Source organism: Peromyscus maniculatus, chromosome 5 (genome assembly GCF_049852395.1).
Source record: "Peromyscus maniculatus bairdii isolate BWxNUB_F1_BW_parent chromosome 5, HU_Pman_BW_mat_3.1, whole genome shotgun sequence".
In the NCBI taxonomy this organism is placed as follows: domain Eukaryota; kingdom Metazoa; phylum Chordata; class Mammalia; order Rodentia; family Cricetidae; genus Peromyscus; species Peromyscus maniculatus.
Window position 1 is genome coordinate 19,289,864 of NC_134856.1, and position 18,970 is coordinate 19,308,833.

Genomic DNA, 18,970 nt, shown 5'->3' on the forward strand with positions numbered 1-18,970 from the left:
ACCATCTTGCTGACACCACCCAGCAATCCCAGACTGGCTAATCACATTCTGATACACTTTCCAATGTTGCCCAGACTGTGGCTGTTGTGGTAACTTCCATCCCATGACACAGGAAGCACTTCCTTGATGATTGCCTAGTGCTACAGTTTAATTTTCAGGTACTGGAAGATCTGCCTAGACTCCTATTAGGATTCTTCAGATGAAGAACACCATTTGGGAAGAAGGGACAGATAAAGGCTTTTTTTTTTTTTTTTTTTTTTTTAATAAGGAAATGGCTCATGTGATTGTGGCAGCTTGGCAAGTCCCAAGAGCTGCAGAGAGTAATTAGAAAAGAGATAAAGGTCAGTTCAAGTCCAAACAGGGAGAGCTGCTGACCCAATTAGAGGACAGTCAGGCAGTGTGAATTCTTCCTGGGCAAAGAAATCTTTATTGCTTTAGCTGATGGGACTTTAACTCACATTACAGAGGCCAATCTTCTTTATTTAGTCTACTTATTTAAACATTAATCTTAGAAACGACCTTCACAGAAACATCCAGAATAATGTTTGACCAAATATCTTGGAATCCTATTGTCCAGTCAAGTTGAAGCTCTGATTGATTCTGCCATCTATCCTCAGCTCTTAATAAACATTTTTTTCCTCTTAAATTAACTTCGTTTGGCTAAGAATTTCACTCAATAAAGTAAGCCAGGATAGATTGCATGTAGTTGCTTCATGACTAAAGTCTTCAGGAGAGTGAGAATAGACTTGGCTGTGGTTGATAAGAAGACAAAAGAACTAACGGCATCTAGCTGCCATTACATTGCATCTGACCAGTGGTCCTGGGACCCAATGGTAAATTTTATATGGTCACGTGGAATTGAAGACCTGTTGAGATCGAGGCTTAGGAGGACAGAATGATTGATGGGATAGGGCATTCTGGGCTTGTGAAGAATGTGAGGTATTTCTCAGTATGTTAATAACTTGAAAAGAATTGGGTATCTTCAGCTCAAGACTCAGTAGGAGACTCAGGGAACTTTCAAAATTGTTATAGAAGATGATTTGTATAATTGCATAAAATACAATTTGTACAATTGTATAAAATATGATTTATATGTCCATAGGGTAGACACAAGCAAAATCTGGATAAAAGTAAGATCTTGTAGTGTTTGGACTCACACAATCTTCCAATGTTTTCTGTCAACATCGGGTATGAATGAGGAGAAATGTGACCTTGTGGATTCAGTTGGTGATTTTTGAGGAGTTGGCTGCCTCTGAGTATCTTGAGCCTCTGAGCCTCGCTGATAATCATCATGCATTAGAGACAGCGTCCCTGCTCTGTCTGGAGATTATAACTCTGCTTCTCTTGAGGAGTTCATAGCAGCCTCACCTTAGGCCTTTACATTGCAAAGGACATTAATTCTCCTCGTGCTCCATATCCAAAACCTTCCTTTGCCTTCAGGTTGGACTCTCAACTTCAGATTCAGACTAAACTCAAAGCCAAGCCCCAGAGAAGAAGCCAACACACACACACACACACACACACACACACACACACACACACACACACACACACACCCCAACTTCAGAGTTTGCAGATTTCTTACTAATAACCTGGGGAAATGTCTGAAATGGACTTTGAAAGTGCTAGGCACAAGAGGCAGGAGCAGTTTTAGTTTCATGTACATCTACATATGTGACTGTATTTTCAGACACTAATCCAGTGGTCCAGCTCAGCTCACTGAGGTTTTATTTGCTTATTTCACTGAGGGAAACCAGACTAGATGGTGATCTGTACAGAATATAATGCAAGAAATCCCTTCATGCAATGGAAAAAAAAATCTCACAGAAAAGACAGGGCAGGAGTGTTGGAATGGGTTAGTCACATGTAACCTGCTCACACAACTCTGAAGTTTTTCCCTAAGGGCTGGCTACCTGTGCACTGCTAAACGACCCAGACAAATTTCTTCCCTGCCACAACCCTGTTGTTTTTTGAGGGCAGGATGCTTTTATGGCAGAGGTTGCTCATTAGTTAGGCTAGTTAAAAACCTGTTGGAGCAAAAACCACTGACAGAGTAACCTCCAGACTACCTCTAACTTCAGTATAAGCCCACTGCCTACTATAGGAAAGGCCCTTCAATATAACCCACTGTCTACTGTAAGGATTGCCCTTCAATATAACCCACTGTCTACTGTAGGGATTGCCCTTCAATATAACCCACTGCCTACTGTAGGACACGCCCTTCAATATAACCCACTGCCTACTGTAGGACACACCCTTCAATATAACCCACTGCCTACTGTAGGGATTGCCCTTCAATATAACCCACTGCCTACTGTAGGACACGCCCTTCAATATAACCCACTGCCTACTGTATGGCACGCCCTTCAATATAACCCACTGTCTACTGTAGGACACGCCCTTCAATATAACCCACTGCCTACTGTAGGACACACCCTTCGATTTAACCCACTGTCTACTGTAGGACACACCCTTCAATATAACCCACTGTCTACTGTAGGACACACCCTTCAATATAACCCACTGCCTGCTGTAGGACACACCCTTCAATATAACCCACTGCCTACTGTAGGGATTGCCCTTCAATATAACCCACTGCCTACTGTAGGACACACCCTTCAATATAACCCACTGCCTACTGTAGGACACGCCCTTCAGAGTCTTGAGAGTCGATGGTTGCCATAACTACTGGAAGAACCATGAAAGAAGTGAAAAGAGATGATTCACAAACTGCTGAAAAAAGCCCATCTAGTCCCCAAAGCCATGAAATGTCCCTCCCCTAAAGAGTCTGTCTCCTCTCATTTCTCTTATCCTGTAACTTCCCCAACCTCCAAAAGCTGAGAAGCTGAGTTATGAGCCTGTCACCTCAACCCCTCTGTTCTTTGCCCAGTAATAAACTTTCCTCCTGTTCAATCAGCACTTGGTCCTTTTATCGATTCCAAGAGGGAAAAGAAGCCAGTTTGGGTCACAGAAAGAAAGTGGCCCAGATGACATTTCTTTCTTTAAATAATGGAAAAATACATTGTTGATCTACACTTCCAAACCCTTAAACGAATCTTGACTCTTCTCTCTCCAGGGCCACATTGTGTCCATAAGCATATCACGATGGCCTTGCCTTCACAGTCTGTCCATAATCCAAACAATCTCCATCTTGTCCACTGATCCCTCTCCCCTGGGTGGCTACCCAGGGCTTGAGATTTGTCCCCCTGAATCATAAGCAGTTCACCCTTATAATTCCACCTTCCAGACAATGGCTACAGTGTGTCTTTTGTTCGATAGCCAATCCCCAGTTATCTGTTATCAATTGGATTTCCTATAATTCAATTCAATTATGACACTAACTCTCAAAATTATCACACATCCCCACATGTTATAGGTTTGGTCCCCTAAGACTGCCTCCACTTCAGAACCTAGCCATGGTCAGCTGGGGTCCCCAAAATATCTGCACTTCTGTGCAGGCTGTAGCTGAAGGTTATGCCAACATTGTCTCTTCTCCCCAAGTCAGAGAATTTGCTAAGGATCTCAAAGATCTCTGAAGTGTGCTACATTTGCCATTACAACTATTTAATGAACAATGATGTACCCCAGGAACCATCAAATGTAAGAGATGCGGAGGGCAAGGCATGAGGTGGGTATGCTACACCTTCTTCAGAAACCCTACATTGAGGCACAAATGTGCCTCACTGACCGGCAAGCTTTCCCAGCCTCATGTTTCAAGCTTTAGTGGAGGTTTCATTACACAGGCACAACTTGTTAAATAATATCTGCTGGAGAACGAAGCCCATTCCACTCTTAAGAGGTCGAGCAAAGCTAGAAGACTGAAGCCTTCAAACCTGCACTTGGCTGTGCTGGTGATCAGTAGCTGCTCTGAAACTGTGGAGGGCTTCCTCATTACTCCATCGCCTCGTTAGCACACAAAGACACTCCTGCTGCTGAGCTAAGAGAGCTTTGGTTCATTTTTGAACATACAGTTCAGAACATTGAGCTTATTCACATGATCATAAACAGACCTCCAGTTTTTCACCACTCAAAACTGAAACTCTGTCCATTAAGTAACTCCTCATTTCTCCACCTAATCCCCACCACACACAAACCAAACTCTAGAAACTTCTATGAATTTGACTATTTTAAAGACTTTCATGTGCATAGAATGACATGGTATTTGTTTTTTGGGCAACTGGATTATTTCACTTATCACAATATCATCAAAAGTTAAATACATTATAGCATGATTATATTATTCCCCTTTAAAGCAGGGATGTGTGTGTGCCCATGTGTGTATAATCACATGTGTCTACTCATTCATCATCAGTTGAATTTCGGTTGCTTCCACTTCTCAGTTACATGGTGGCATTGCTATGAACACAGGTGTACAGTTATCTTGGAGATCCTGATTTCAATTCTCCTGAGTAGGGCTGGTGGCTGAGCTGGTAAGTGCTTACCATGCACTGACTTGAGGTCCCCAGCAGCCTTGTAAAAAGCCAGGCACAGTGATGCACTGGTAGAGCAGAGACAGGCAAATCCCTGAAGCTCACTGGCCAGCTAATCTAGTGAAATCAATGAGCTCCATGTTCGGTGAGAGACTGTCTGAAAAATAAGGGGAGTGATCAAGAAAGACACCTAACATGGACCTCCAGCTTCAACATGCACAGGCATTCTCCCACTCTACCCCTTGTACATAGATAAGTACAGAACAAATAGATACAATACATACATATATAAATAAATTCACTCTCATGAGTGAATCTCAGGATTAGAATTACTGGATCATATGATAATTCTTTTTTGTTTTGTTTTGGTTTTTTTTTTCTTTCTTTTTTTGTTTTTGTTTTGTTTTGTTTTGTTTTTTGTTGTTTTGTTTTTTGTTTTTTTGGTTTTTTTGGTTTTTTGAGACAGAGTTTCTCTGTGTAGTTTTGGTGCCTGTCCTGGATCTCACTCTCTAGACCAGGCTGGCCTCGAACTTACAGAAATCTACCTGGCTCTGCCTCCTGAGTGCTGGGATTAAAGGTGTGTGCCACCACCGCCCAGTGATAATTCTATTTTTAATGTTTTAAAAAACTATATATTATTTTCCATATTGGCATCACCATTGTACAATCCCACCAGCAGGAAACAATGTCCCAACTTCTCTACATCTTCACCAAAATGTTTCCTGGGGCTTGTTAGTTTTTAATAGTAGCTGTCCTAATAACTGTAATGTGACATTTGGGCTTTTTAATGTTTGTTGACATTTGCATACAATATGAGGAGTAACGCCTGTTTAAGTCCTTTACCTACTATTTTTCAATCAGGTTATTTGGTTTGCAGATATGCCACAAAATACAGACAGTTCTTTTGGACTGCAACGGCTTTCTTTACTTTTGTGTACTTAATGTGTGGTCCAAGACAAGTCTTTGTTTAGTGTGGCCCAGGGAAGCCAAAAGTTCAGACATCCCTAACCTAAAGCAGTCATAAGGAAGATGTAATGTGGAGACACTTAAAATGTTGATAAACAAATGGATATGTAATTTTGGAAATGATTGGGCAATGCACAGAAAGCCAAGTACAAAAGTTGAAGAGAACAAAAAATAAAGATTTAACCTGGAATATGTATTATTATCACTTATAATTTTTCCCTTTGGGTTCTATTTTCTCTTGAGACTTTGTAGAAGTCATGCTGGAACTGAAAATATAATTGACAAGAGACTATGTCTACTTTTTATGAAAATTAATAGACAGGGCAATAGAAAGATGGGGTTGAGTCCTTCCACATCTCAACTTCCAATGTAGTCTGAATCACAAGAGGGAGGTACAGTTACTTCCACAGGGAGTGGAAGTGTCCTTGATAATCAATAAGACTTACCAGTCATCTAAAGAACATCAAATGCCTATTTTTACAGTGGTGGGTGTGATGGTTTGAAAGAAAATGGCCCCCAAAGGGAGGGGCACTCTTAGGAGGTATGGCTTTGTTAGAGTAGGTGTGGCCTTGTTGGAGGAAGTGTGTCACTGTGGGGTTGGGCTTTGAGGTCTCCTTTGCTCAAGCTACCATGAAACAGGTCACTTCCTGTTGCCTGCAGGACAAGATGCAGGACTCTCAACTCCTTTTCCAGTACCAGGTCTGCCTGCATGCTACCATGTCACACCATGATGATAACAGACTAAACCTCTAAACTGTAAGCCACTCCAACAAATATTTTTCCGCTTATAGGAGTTGCCATGGTCATGGTGTCTCTTCACAGCAATAGACACCCTAACTAAGACAGTGGGGTAAGGCACTATTGACTCACCAGATCTCCATGGACATACATAATGACTATGGTACCAGTTCGACTATTTGTGCTGAAGGCAACTGGAAGATGCATACCACGCTGAAGCCACACATGGGTACAAATAATAAAAGCACACACATGTTTGTGTGACGCTGTGGCAAGGTGTTGTCATCTACAAAGTTCACAATCAAGAATCATACAATCAAGCTACAAACAAGAAAAAAAATCACACAAAAATTCATGTTTTAGATAAGTTTATCCTTTGCAGTTAGATTGAATTCATGGCTACTTGAGCCACAGGTTTACATGCCTACTCCAAGTCTTGCATCTCACACACACACACACACACACACACACACACACACACACACACGCATAAACATACACATATGTGCACGCACACACACACACACGCATGCACAAATACACATGCACACATCACATGCACACACATGAGCATACACACACACACACACACACACACACACACACACACACACACGTATACACCTTATCAAGCCTCAACCTATCTGCCAACAATTTAGCACCATAAAGAAAGAAGCCTTACTTCCTTGTGCTTTCTATTTCCACGTGTAGCTAACATTTAAAGCTACAGCAAGTTATGATATTTTGGCTTCAAAAGAATGTAATTTTAATACATAAGAGAAATTTGTCATTCCAGTCATATTATTTCTTATCACATTCTGGCTTCCTTGATGATATTCTGAGATTGCTACTTCTTTTTAATTAAAAATTTATTTGACAATTTCATACCCATATATTATCTTCCTCCAGTCCCTATCAAATCCCCCCTCCTCCCTACAAGTCCTCTCCACATGTTCATTCTTGTTTTATTGTGTTTTGTTCTGGTTTATGACTGAATTTAACCAGGCCATGCACATGACCATGAGTGTGGAACTATCCACAGGAGCCTGCTGAGATCACCAACGAGTATACAACTAAAGACAATTCCCACTCCCCATCATACTTATAGACAAACACTACTCTCTTTGCAGTGAACTGTGAGGAATGCAGAGACTCTTGGCTGCCCAGGGTATTGAGAATAAATGACAATTGAGTGCTCATCTCTAAACAGGACATTTATCCCACTCCCTCTACGGCTCCAGGAACATTCCCGAAGAAGGGACAGAAAGAGTGTAAGGGCCAGATGATATGGAGAAGGGCTGTGAAATGCTGTCCTCTGGGCCTGATGCCACCCCCCACAGCAACTGTTCCCTTCACTGGGCCTGTGTGAGCTTGGATCTGTCAACAGTCAGTCATGAACAGAAGAGCCCTGAACTGTTGGCTATTGGTTCCTACTTTTCTCCTGCCTTTTCTGTTTAAAAGAATTTGCTGTAGTTACTTTTCTACAAGCAAATTAGGCAATAAATCCTCTTAGATTTTTTTTCATCCACAAAACTCATGGTTTCTCCTTTATTCCTGAAAAATATACACCCTGGGTTCGGGTCTGGGAGCTCTTTCCCTTCTGTATCGGAACAAAACTAGGCTGCTTCCCTCTGGACCACTACTTGTAGAAGCCCACTATTGCTCATGTTCCTTTTTTGTTACTTTCCTCCAGCTTTCAAGACTGTTTTCCTCTTTAGTTTCTGGAGGCCAACATTGGTATGTGCTGGAGTGACTTGGAGGGCGTTATCCTGCCTGGAATTTGCTCAGCGTTTTCCATCTGTAGATTCTATCTGTTGGCAACTTTGGGGGTGTTCCAGCTGTTACTTCTTCAGGTTCCCTATCAGCCCTGTGCTGTCCCCTCCTCCTGAGACCCGAATGGCACAAACAGTAGATCTGCAGTAATAGTCCCCCGTGTCCCTGAGCTGTTCACATTTTTGACTCCTTTTCTCTCAGTTGTTTAGATTAAGCAACCTCTACTGTTGGAGGTTCACTTCTTCCCAGTCTCCTCCCTCCTTCTGCTGTGGGTAGGGAGCATCCCTGAGATTGGTTTCAGCTACTTCATTTCTCCACCCTTCATTGTTTATATCTTCTGTTTCACTGATGTGTCTATTTCTTCACTGCTGACAAAATGTTGATAATTGTTCATTGAGTTTCTTTTATTATTGTGTCAGAGAAGTCTAAAATTTCTGTGTCAACATGTATTGGTTGTCATTTTTCATTAAGTTTGATATTGTTCTGAATATCCTTATAAGATGATTTTTTATAATATTTTCATTGATTTTGTGGACATTTCACACATTTATACAGAATATTTTGATTACCTCCACCAACCACTACTTCCCTTCAGCCTTCCTTAGTGGCCCCACCCTGTCTCCCTCAGATAAATGACTTTTTAAATTGGACATTTTTATTTACATTATGAAACTCAAAATACTCTTTTAAACATTTTTAGTTGTAGTTTTTGAAGCTTCTCTGGTAAGGGAAGGGGGTACTGCCTTGGTACTACCAAGTGGGAGTAAAGTTGAAGGTCCCTGTTCAGCATCCATTGACCCTCAGTGTTGGGGGCCCCTCATTTCTGCAAAGCAGAGGTGGAACTTACAATGTGACCTCCAGTGATTCTATGTCAGAGGTGATGTCAATACCACTAGGCAGTAGAGAAAAATCCAGCTCTCTTCTTCCTGCCTTCATGTCTACCAGAGAGGAAGAGGGGGTACCTTGTAATAACCCTGACTTTAGTACAAGTCCAGAAGCTTCGCTGACACTATGGGGCAGAAGGTCCTAGCTCTCCCTGCTTGGTCTTCCATCACATCATCTCTTTGGGATGGGTCTTGGGGCCTTTGTACAGCTCTTGAAGATGACAGCTGAATTTTCTAACTTGGTTTTTGATGGTATGTGAGGGAATAGGGAGCCCTTCTTTTCCCATGGTGCTCAGCTAGAGTAGAGAAGCTGTCACCTAAGTGTTTTCTGCCTTGATAGGTTTGAACCTGAAATGTTCCTCATGGGCTTATGTTCTGAGCACTAAATCCCAGCTTTCAGAACTATTTTGTAGGCTCTGGAGCCTTTAGGAGGTGGACCTTCCTAGGAGTCACTAGAAACAGGTTTGCTTTGTTTGTTTGTTTTTATTTGTTCAGACAAGGTCTCGCTGCGTAGCCTTTGTTGGCCTGGACCTCATGGTGTAAATCACACTGGCCTCAAACTCAGAGACCTACTGGCCTCTGCCTCCTGAGTGCTGGGATTACAGGAGTGTGCCACTACACTCTGTAGAAGCAGGTTTTTGAAGGTTATCTCTACCCCTGCTTCTTTCTGCAGTCCCTGCTTCTGTGGGTCATGAGATCATCAGTAGATGCATGCTTTCCACCATGTTGGGTAGATGCCTCCTGCCATCATGCCTTTCCTGTTTGGAGGACTGAAAACCTTCTGATGCTGTGAGCCAAAATCAACTTTCCTTTCTTTCAGTTTCTCAGACCACAACTACGTAAATGTACCCTCTCTCCCCAAAGCTGAGGTTATAAGCACACACAGCATTTCCGGCTTTTAACATGGATGTCTGGGATCTCAGGCCCTCATACTAGTGAAATAATCACTTCACCAACTGAGTCATCTCTTCAGTCCCCTTCTTGTCTTGAGAAGAGACAAGTAAGAGTAAACAGGTGGGTTTAATTCTGGTGAAATCAAACTGATAATTTTATTTTTTTCCAAAGTATTTTTACTTTTAATTACATGTGTGTGTGTGGGGGGGGTGTGCACATGGGTATGGATGCCTGTGGAGGACAGAAGAAGCTATTAGATCCCTGGACCTGGACCTAAAAGCACTTGTGTGCTGGGAACAACATTTCCTCCTTTGGAAGAATAGCAAATACTCTTAAGAAGTGCTCTCAGCTCCGTAAACTCCTTTTTGTTTTTGTTGTGTTTTGTAAATGCCATATTTAAGATTTCATTGTTTTATGTTATATATTGAGGGTTTTTTTGCTGTTGTAGATTTACATTTATGTCTATACCCCATTTTGCACTATCATTGCATATTTACATATAATGTTAAGAGAAAAGGCAATCCATAGTGAGGATGTTGCATTCCTCTAGCACTCTCTGTCAAAAATTAAGAACTATTAACAAGGTGAATTATAAGTGCTTGATTTTCAAATTCTTCTATGAACTTTGCATTTCTAGCATAAGAATCTACTTGCTTGTGAAAAGTGACTTTGAACCCGACCTTTGCAGGTAGGAGATCCACAAACCAACAGCTCCATTTTTTCACACAGGATGATGTCATTTGTGATGAGCGGGAACAACTGTCAATGCTTATGAGTCTGAAGAGAGCTGAACTCAATTTATTTAATGGGTGATGATGCCCAAGCAGCAGTTGAACTAATGCCTGCTGGGAGGTGGTTGATCATTTAATCCCTAAGGACATAGCAGTGAACAGCACTGGCCCTACTTGCCTTGTGTGATTAATGATGTCATGGGTCTGAAAACAGGATTTGTTTGAGTCATTGTGGGAAAAAAAAATGAATCCTGTTACTGAAAGCCTAAGTCTGTTGCAGATGCACAGACCCTGGGTGAGTATGTATATTGAGATGATACAAATGTACACATGGAATAGTCTGCCTTTCTGTGGCCAATAAGACCAAAGACCAAGGTAACTAAGAACATGAAAATACTAGAGCTACTTAGAAACTAATGAACTGCTGCTGAGGGATGGTCTTTCTGTACGTGTGAATGTGTGTTGCTACCATTGGTTAATAAATAAGTTGCTATGGCCTCTGGCAAGGCAGAATAGAGCCAGGTGGGGAATCCAAGGAGAGACAGGGAGAAGGTGGAGTCGGAGGAGATGCTGAGCAATGCTAGAGGAGCAAGATGTAATGGTACATAGGTAAACGCCATGAAGCCACGTGGTAAAACTTAGATTAATAGAAATGGGTTGAAGTAAGTTGCAAGAGCTAATTAATGAAAAGCCTGAGCCATAGGCCAAGCAGTTTGTAATTAATATAAGCCTCTGTGTGTTTATTTGGCACTGAACAGCTGAGGAACCTGGGGAGACATAAACTTCCACCTACAGACTGCAGCTGCTACATAACAACAGTGATAAGGAATATTTCTGGATCCAGGGGGGCCTCAAGGGAAACAGCTGACCAATACTGCACTGGGAACACTCTTGGTGGCAATGTAATCTAAGTATTTAAGGAAATGCCATGGCCCTCCTTCCTGCTTCCCAGAAGCTACCTAGGAGTGTACAAACCCAGACCTAACTATCCAGGAAACCATCTCCCCCCCCCCCCTTTCCCTTTCTTGATCTCCCTTTCCTGCTTTTATCTTTTAATGAGAGATACAGAGGTGGATGGGATGAACTGGAAGCAGTTCTTCCAGCTGTGCTGCCTGTGGAGAAAAGCACTAGCTGCCCAATAAGAACGACTCTGCCTTCTCCCACGGTACAAACAGCTTCACCAGCCTTACTTAGCCCACAAACCTTCGACTGTCGAATAAAAAAATAATACATTCGCTGGGCAGTAGTGGCACACACTTTTAATCCTAGCACTAGGGAGACAGAGGCAGGTGGTCTCTGAGTTCCAGGTCAGCCTGGTCTACAGAGTGAGTTCCAGGACAGCCAGAGATGCGCAGAGAGCCCCTGTCTCGAAAAAGAAAAAACAATCATTTATTCTTACAGTCATAGTATTGGAGAGTCTGTGTTCAAATCCTAATACATATTCTAATGGGCAACTCATTTCTGACATGGTTTCAAGTCTCAGTATTCAGGGTCACTGGGGATTCAATAGTCTCCATTATTAGAATCATTAGAGTTTTAAATACTCTTGAGTAAATAAATACTGTAGCCAGTCTTCAGCCACCACAGGTGTGACTGGAAAGGGGTTGAGAGTCTATAAAAACATTGCTCTGAGGGAGATGCATAGTTAGCCAGATTTGGTCTCCTGTTCTCCCACTTTTAGCTGAAGATGGGACTAACCAGATTCCTCTGAAACCAGGTAGATGACCAAGTCTTGACCAAGAGGATGTAAACATGAGGAGCTTTCAAATTGTGCTCTGGGAAGCAGTGTGTGCGCGTGTGCGTGCGTGCGTGCGTGCGTGCGTGCGTGCGTGCGTGTGTGTGTGTGTGTGTGTGTGTGTGTGTGTAAGGATAACACTATTGAGCTTGCAGAAAAATAGCCTCCTATGAGGGGGCAGGAGTTCTATCCTATTTAAAATACTTTTGATAGGTACAGAGAAAGATCTCAATATAACAACAGCATCTTAGTCCCTTTTTTTGTTACTACAAAAAAAAATGAGTTTAATACTTTTTTTTAGAGGATGAAGAGATTTATTAACTCAATTTTTGAGGTTGAAAGTCCAAGATCAGGGTATCCATGTGCTTGGCTTCCGGTGAGTGTCTCAAGTTGGAATGCAGCACGATGATGGGACCAAATGCAGATTACTTGGTGAGGAAGTCAGAGAATTAAGCTTCAAGCTTGCTGTTTTAGGCCAGGGAACCCTGGTGGGAGCTAACCAGGGTCCTGAAAAAATTGTGCAAATCTAGCAATCTCTTCTGAGGGAGATGTTCCCAATGACCTAACTACCTCCTGCTAGACTCTGCCTATTAAAGGTGCTACCAACTCCCACCACCCATCAATTACCACACTGAAGACCATACTCATAGCATGCAAAACCACTGAGGGACACACTCAAATCATACCTAAATGATAGCAGACAGCCCAATCAATCTAACTGATCACACATTATGTTGTCAAAATATAACAGACAGAAAAAAGAAAAACATGGCTTGAGAATCAGGTGAAGGCTTTGGTAGGGACACTGATGGATGTGATTTGGACAAGTCCATTTGCTTCTGTAGGTCTCAAGGTTTCTCCTTCTAAAATGCACTCTGGACAGGCAAGACCAGGACGGAAGCATGCCATGCCAAGCACAGTAATGCACAAGAAAAAGAATGAAGTTGAGTCTGACAGAGGTGAGCAAATCCTCAGGAGCCATCTTTTTAAACACGTATTTTATAGGAAGAAATTCACGCTTTTTCTCTCCTCTCCCTCCCCACCCTTGGTGTTATTCTCCAAGACATTTGTGTTTTTGAATAAACCTTACACATTGAGTGCCAAGATTCCATCTGCATCCTCCTGCTGAGAAGTCATAATGCCATGTTTATGACACCAGGCTCTGTTTCCATGGGGATGATTGTGTCAACGTAATTCCAACATATGACTTCTGGGTATGTCTGAGAAGATGGGTGAAAGCACTGGAAAATCTTCGGATACACACTTCTATTTTTTTGATATTCTGATAACTGACAGCTACAAGAATGATGTTGCTGAAAATAGCGAGTATCACACAGATGACTAAAAAGCCTGCGATCATCTTTCCACTGCAGCAAAGGGCGCTTACTCCCTCAGACCTTTCTCTTTGAAGATTTGGGTCTGCATCAGTTTTCAGTTTTGTTTGTTTCTAATGCAACATCATGTGCAGGAGATGGCCAGGCTCTAACGGCTCTGCCTCGTGCCCCAGTCTCTCATCTGGGTGGGACGGGGCTTCATGAGCCTGAACCATGGCGTCTTATTTAAATTCACTACTCAAATTCAGATTTACACAGAAGCCATCCATCCCTCCCACTCCATCTGCAAATCTGGAAACTTAAATGTAGAGTCTCCTCCCTGAAATTTCCCACAGAGGGAAAAATAACCATTTGAACGTGTGCTGTGGGCACTGCAAATTTAATGAAAAATACCGTTTTAAAGAATTTGTTTTCAATATAAAAATCATGGTTTTAAAAACTGTTCCTGATTACTAAAGTAATTTGTGTTCACTATGTTAAAAAATAAATATATAAATCGAACACTGAAGCTAAAATAAAAGGTATCCTGAAGAGCTAGGTCCTATAAAAACATTGTTTTATTACAATTTTTTCTGAATTTTAAATATAAAAAGCATGACTATTTATATAGGTTGAGTCCTATAATACAGCACAGACCTAAATGCAAAGGTGACTATGACATGCCCCCTAACCTATGACCTCTCCCTGTTCTTCCTACTCTCTAGCAGTAAATGTTGTCCATCTCACTGAGTTAGAGCAGGCTTTTAGATTGCTTCAGTATACAGACTATGCAGGCATACTACTAAGCTAATTCCATACACAAATTGTCACTACTTTGGCCATTTCCATGTCCTGCTCATCAGCAGCTTCCTCCTGTAATGGAAGTAGGACTACCCTGGCATCACCACATTGTGAGGAAGCCCAAGAAAACCTTGAAGAAGAGACTTCTGGTTGGAAAGCAAAGACGTCAGATTGGACTAGGGTACCAGCCAGGTATTCCGCCCCAGGTCACATAGCTGTGGGTCAAAGACAATCCAACCAGGGAGCCCTGGGCCCACTATTAATAGGAATATTTGTTACATTACCAATAATCATAACATACTATGAACTTTTTTAAATGTGGAAACAAATTTAAAAGTTCTCTCTTGGATGCCCTCGTGTTGTGTTGTTAGCATGTGCTGATGACTCGTCCCTGGTGTGTGTGCTTTAGACCCTCCATTGTGCTATGAAGGAGTGAACGGTTCTTTGTGTGTATCAATTCACATCCGTCGGACTGGAAGGATGAGTTCTTATGTTGGACTGCTGAGACAAAAGAGAACTGAAGTTACCTTTGGTATCATCAACCTGATTATGTTTCAGAAGGAGGCATATTTGCCAATGCCCTAGGATCTCAGGAGAGACTCTCCCCCACATTTTTATCAGCCTTTGCGATCCTACCCAAGCTGCTGGGGTTGGAGTAACCGAATGAACTTCTATCATTCATTTCCTATAATTTTATTTAAAATGACTTTTATTCTTTATAAACACTGGGCTAGTGTCACCATCTTGAATATGAGCACTTAGGGACTTGAGGCAGGAGGATTCTAATTCCAATACCAGCCTGGGCTATTTAGTGTAATCTTGTCTCAAAAAAGAAAAAAAAAATCCTCAAAACAACACAAAAACTAAACAACAAAAAATCATCTAAATCATACTTGCTTTAGAATAGTGTTAAAATGCATATATTCTACATCTTTATGTAACAAAACCAAGGCTATGTATTATATATTGCATATATAATACATAGAATAGTGTATGCTCCAAAATATTATATTATATCTTATGCATAAAAATATATTGAATCTAGTGCCTTGCTATTCACCAGCGTATTGTTGCCTTCTTCTTAATCCTTGGACTTATTTATGCCATGTGCCTTGATTTCTGAAGAAAAAAAAAAGGCAGGGAGTGGTGATGCACACCTGTAATCCCAGCATTGGGGAGGCAGAGGCAGGTGGATCTCTGTGAGTTCAAGGCCAGTCTAGTCTACAGAGCTAATTTCAGGACAGCCAGGGATATACAGAGAAACTCTGTCTCAAAAAACAAAACAAAATAAAAAAAGAAAGACGAAAGAAAAAGAAAAAGGGGCATCTATTTCTGAAGAAAAACCTGTATTTGTGGTAGTCTGGTTCATTCCCCCCCACACACACACACCTCTGGACGTACCTCCCCATGGTAGCAATCATGAAAACACATTAATAGGGAGATTCCATAACATCAAAATGGAAGTTTTAGCTAGCTCCATGAGAACATTTGCCGAGGAAGTCCTTCAGATCCTCACATTTTGCATGAGCAAGAAACGGTTTTTTGATTATTAATATGGAGACACTGGGTAGTTTATGAATAGAGTAACCTCACTCAAGGCTTCCCAAGTTCCTCCCAACTGTGACCCTTTTCCATCTGAGAAACCTTTGCATGATCCCAGATATACAAGTACCCGAATATTTACTGATAATAAATCCCAAAGAAATTCGTTTTAAAACAATTATTTGGTATACACATCATTCTAGGCTTTCTTAGAAACAAAAACAAGTTAAATCTCACCTGAACTTTGGAGGCTTTAGGAAGCTGAGCAGCTTTGGGGTTTTTAGAGTTGATCAGTGTTGTGGGAAATGACTGGGGGCACCCCTTCACATAAATACACAGTACAAAATGGCAGAAATATGGTTAGGCCATTTCAGACACTGCTGAAAATTCTGACCTAACCTCAAGCCAACACTCATTTGATGAGTTCTTTTTTAATGGAGTTTAAGTAAGCAACTATATAGCAGTTTTTTGGGGTTTTGTTTTTGTTTTTTCAAAAAAGCAGTCTAATGAGCTATGGGTTGCTTTGATACTTACATGCTGAGAAACGACAGTAGGGAGATATTAAGAGCATTTTCCCATAATTAAACAGTTAGATGTCTGAAAGAGCAGAGCGGTTGTGCATACTGTAAAGCCACTGAAATCCCTAGCAGACACTAGTCTGGAATCTGAGCCAGATGTTTCCAGTGGTGTTCTTCCTCACTGAACGGCAGCAATGCCAGCAGGGTGTTCATGGTGTGTGTTCAGAACCAAGGCTGTGGTGCAGTCAAGGAAAGCAACATATCCGGGTGCTGCCAGAAACACCCTGGGTTCCTGAGCACTTGATTTTGAGTTGTTTATCGTGGCACACACCCACAGCTGTGCGCTGGGACCTAACTGTCTCGGTGCAATGCATGTGTGGACAGAGACCAGCTTTCCCATGGGGGACTTACTGCTGGTCTTGCTGGTTTGTTGGTTGGGTCCACCAGCACCCACGTAGTCATCAATATTGATGGTGTGGCCGCCTTCAGAGAAGGGTTAAAGACCTGGTCGCAGTTTTCTGTGTTTTACCCTAATGCTCATACTGCCATTCGATTAGAAATGTGTACATGCAGTTTGATTTTACTTCGTTTTATAAAAAACAAATAGACTGTTTTACATCTTAATGTCTTGCTCCATAGTAAGTGGCAGACAAAGCCACCCACTGGCAGCTCCAAATCATTTGTTTTACTGATGGCTCAATGAAACGCTGTATGTGTGTAGTAGAATTTAGTGGGTGTTTGTCTCTTGATAGACACCCACTGTGATCTAGTTTTGTGCCATTAGACACAGCACAGCAATAAACATTTCATTGTGTCGATATGTCTATTTTGATTTCCGTTGGCATTCTCAGTAGGGACCTAGTAAGGTTAAATGATACATACTATGTGATTTTATTTTTCATAGATGTTAGATTACTTCTGCCAAGGACCATGACATGAAACACTTCCATCGGGATGTGTGTGTGTTGTCTTCCTTATGGTCCTCCGAGTATAAAGTGCTACAGCTTTTCCTAATAAGTGTAAACTGGGACATCACTGCCCATTGACCCTGGATCCTTCTGACATTAACCATCTTTTCATATCCCTTAAGCCATCTGGATTTGCTTTTGTCAGTTTGGACAAGAATTTTGAATATACAGATTACTTACCTCTATGTGTGGCTAGAGTTTTCCTGCCTTGCCCACAGTCAGGACAAATCTCTGTCACCCGCCAGTCCCACAGCCGCTCAGACCCAACCAAGTAAACACAGAGACTTATATTGCTTACAAACTGTATGGCTGTGGCAGGCTTCTTGTTAACTGTTCTTACATCTTAAAGTAACGCATTTCTACAAATCTATACCTTGCCACGTGGCTCGTGGCTTACCAGCATCTTCACATGCTGCTTGTCCTGGCAGTGGCTGGCAGTGTCTCCTTCTGCCTTCCTGTTCTTTTATTTCTCCTCTGTTAGTCCCGCCTATACTTCCTGCCTAGCCACGACCAATCAGGTTTTATTTATCGACCAATCAGAGCAACTTGACATACAGACCATCCCCCAGTACAGCCAAGTGCAGACCATCTCAGACACCTGCACTCAGGCCCATGGTCCTAATCATCCTCTATGCAAACCTGCTGGGTAACGCCACAAGGAACCCAAGAAGGGCTCCCACAGGACATACATTAACATCCCACAGCATCTATGTGTCATTTATACTACATGATTTTTTTCTTAATGTTCTTGCCTTTTAATTTTAATTGCCTTCTTAGTCACATAAAAGCATTATTATTGTGCCAGGCGGTGGTGGTACATAACTTTACTCCCAGCACCCAGGAGGCAGAGGCAGACAGATCTCTGTGAGTTCAAGGCCAGCCTGGGCTACAAAGTGAGTTCCAGGAAAGGCTCTAAATCTACACAGAGAAACCCTGTCTCAGGGAAAAAAAGAAAGAAATATCATTTCTTCCATATCCCTCCCCCACCCCACACTGGAGATTGAGCCTAAGGCACTGTAAATACTCAGCAAGCACTCTACCCCTAAACTATATCCCCAGGCCTCCTTTTTCTTCTTATTTTGAGATAGGTTATTGTGAAGTTGCCCCAGCAGGCCTTGAACTCACAAGTACTTGAAATTATAATTATAACATTGTATTTTTATTTTAGCTAAGAATTTCTCCCTGATTCTTAAATTGCAAGATTTTCTTGAGTTTGTTTTTTTTTTTTCAAACTTGAGCACCTTGGTAATATGAAACTTGCTTTCCCTTTTTAAAATTAAGGTATTATTTATGTAAAATAAAACATCCTTATTTTAAGTCTACTGTGTGATACGCTGTGATCATTGTGTAGGATCAAGTAACCATAGTCACCGTGGAACAGCTCCAAATCCAACAGCCCCTCATACCCCAGCACTCAACCCAGGCGGCCACTGCTCTACATTCTGCTACTATGGTTCTGCCGTTTTCTTGAATTTCATGTAAAGGATCGCTCAGTATGGTTGTACATGTTGGATTTTTCACTTACAATGTTTTTGAGACGCAAACATGATGTAGAATGCCTTCGCCATCTTTGTTCTTGTTGAAGTCTAGAATTCCATAGAACAGATAAACCATGATAAGCTTTTCTGTTCACCGCTGTTCGATGATTACAAAGTACCCCACTATAAAGTATTGTGT

General features: G+C 41.7%; 1 protein-coding gene and 1 pseudogene across 1 annotated transcript in view; one reads left to right on the plus strand and one right to left on the minus strand.

The window, feature by feature from the left end:
• The window catches only part of LOC102917901 (small ribosomal subunit protein uS2 pseudogene), a 56,289-nt pseudogene extending 37,428 nt beyond the window's left edge, over positions 1 to 18,861 (minus strand).
• Positions 1 to 18,970, plus strand: part of Abcc12 (ATP binding cassette subfamily C member 12) — a 993,341-nt gene that overhangs the window by 431,857 nt on the left and 542,514 nt on the right. The window lies entirely within an intron of this gene.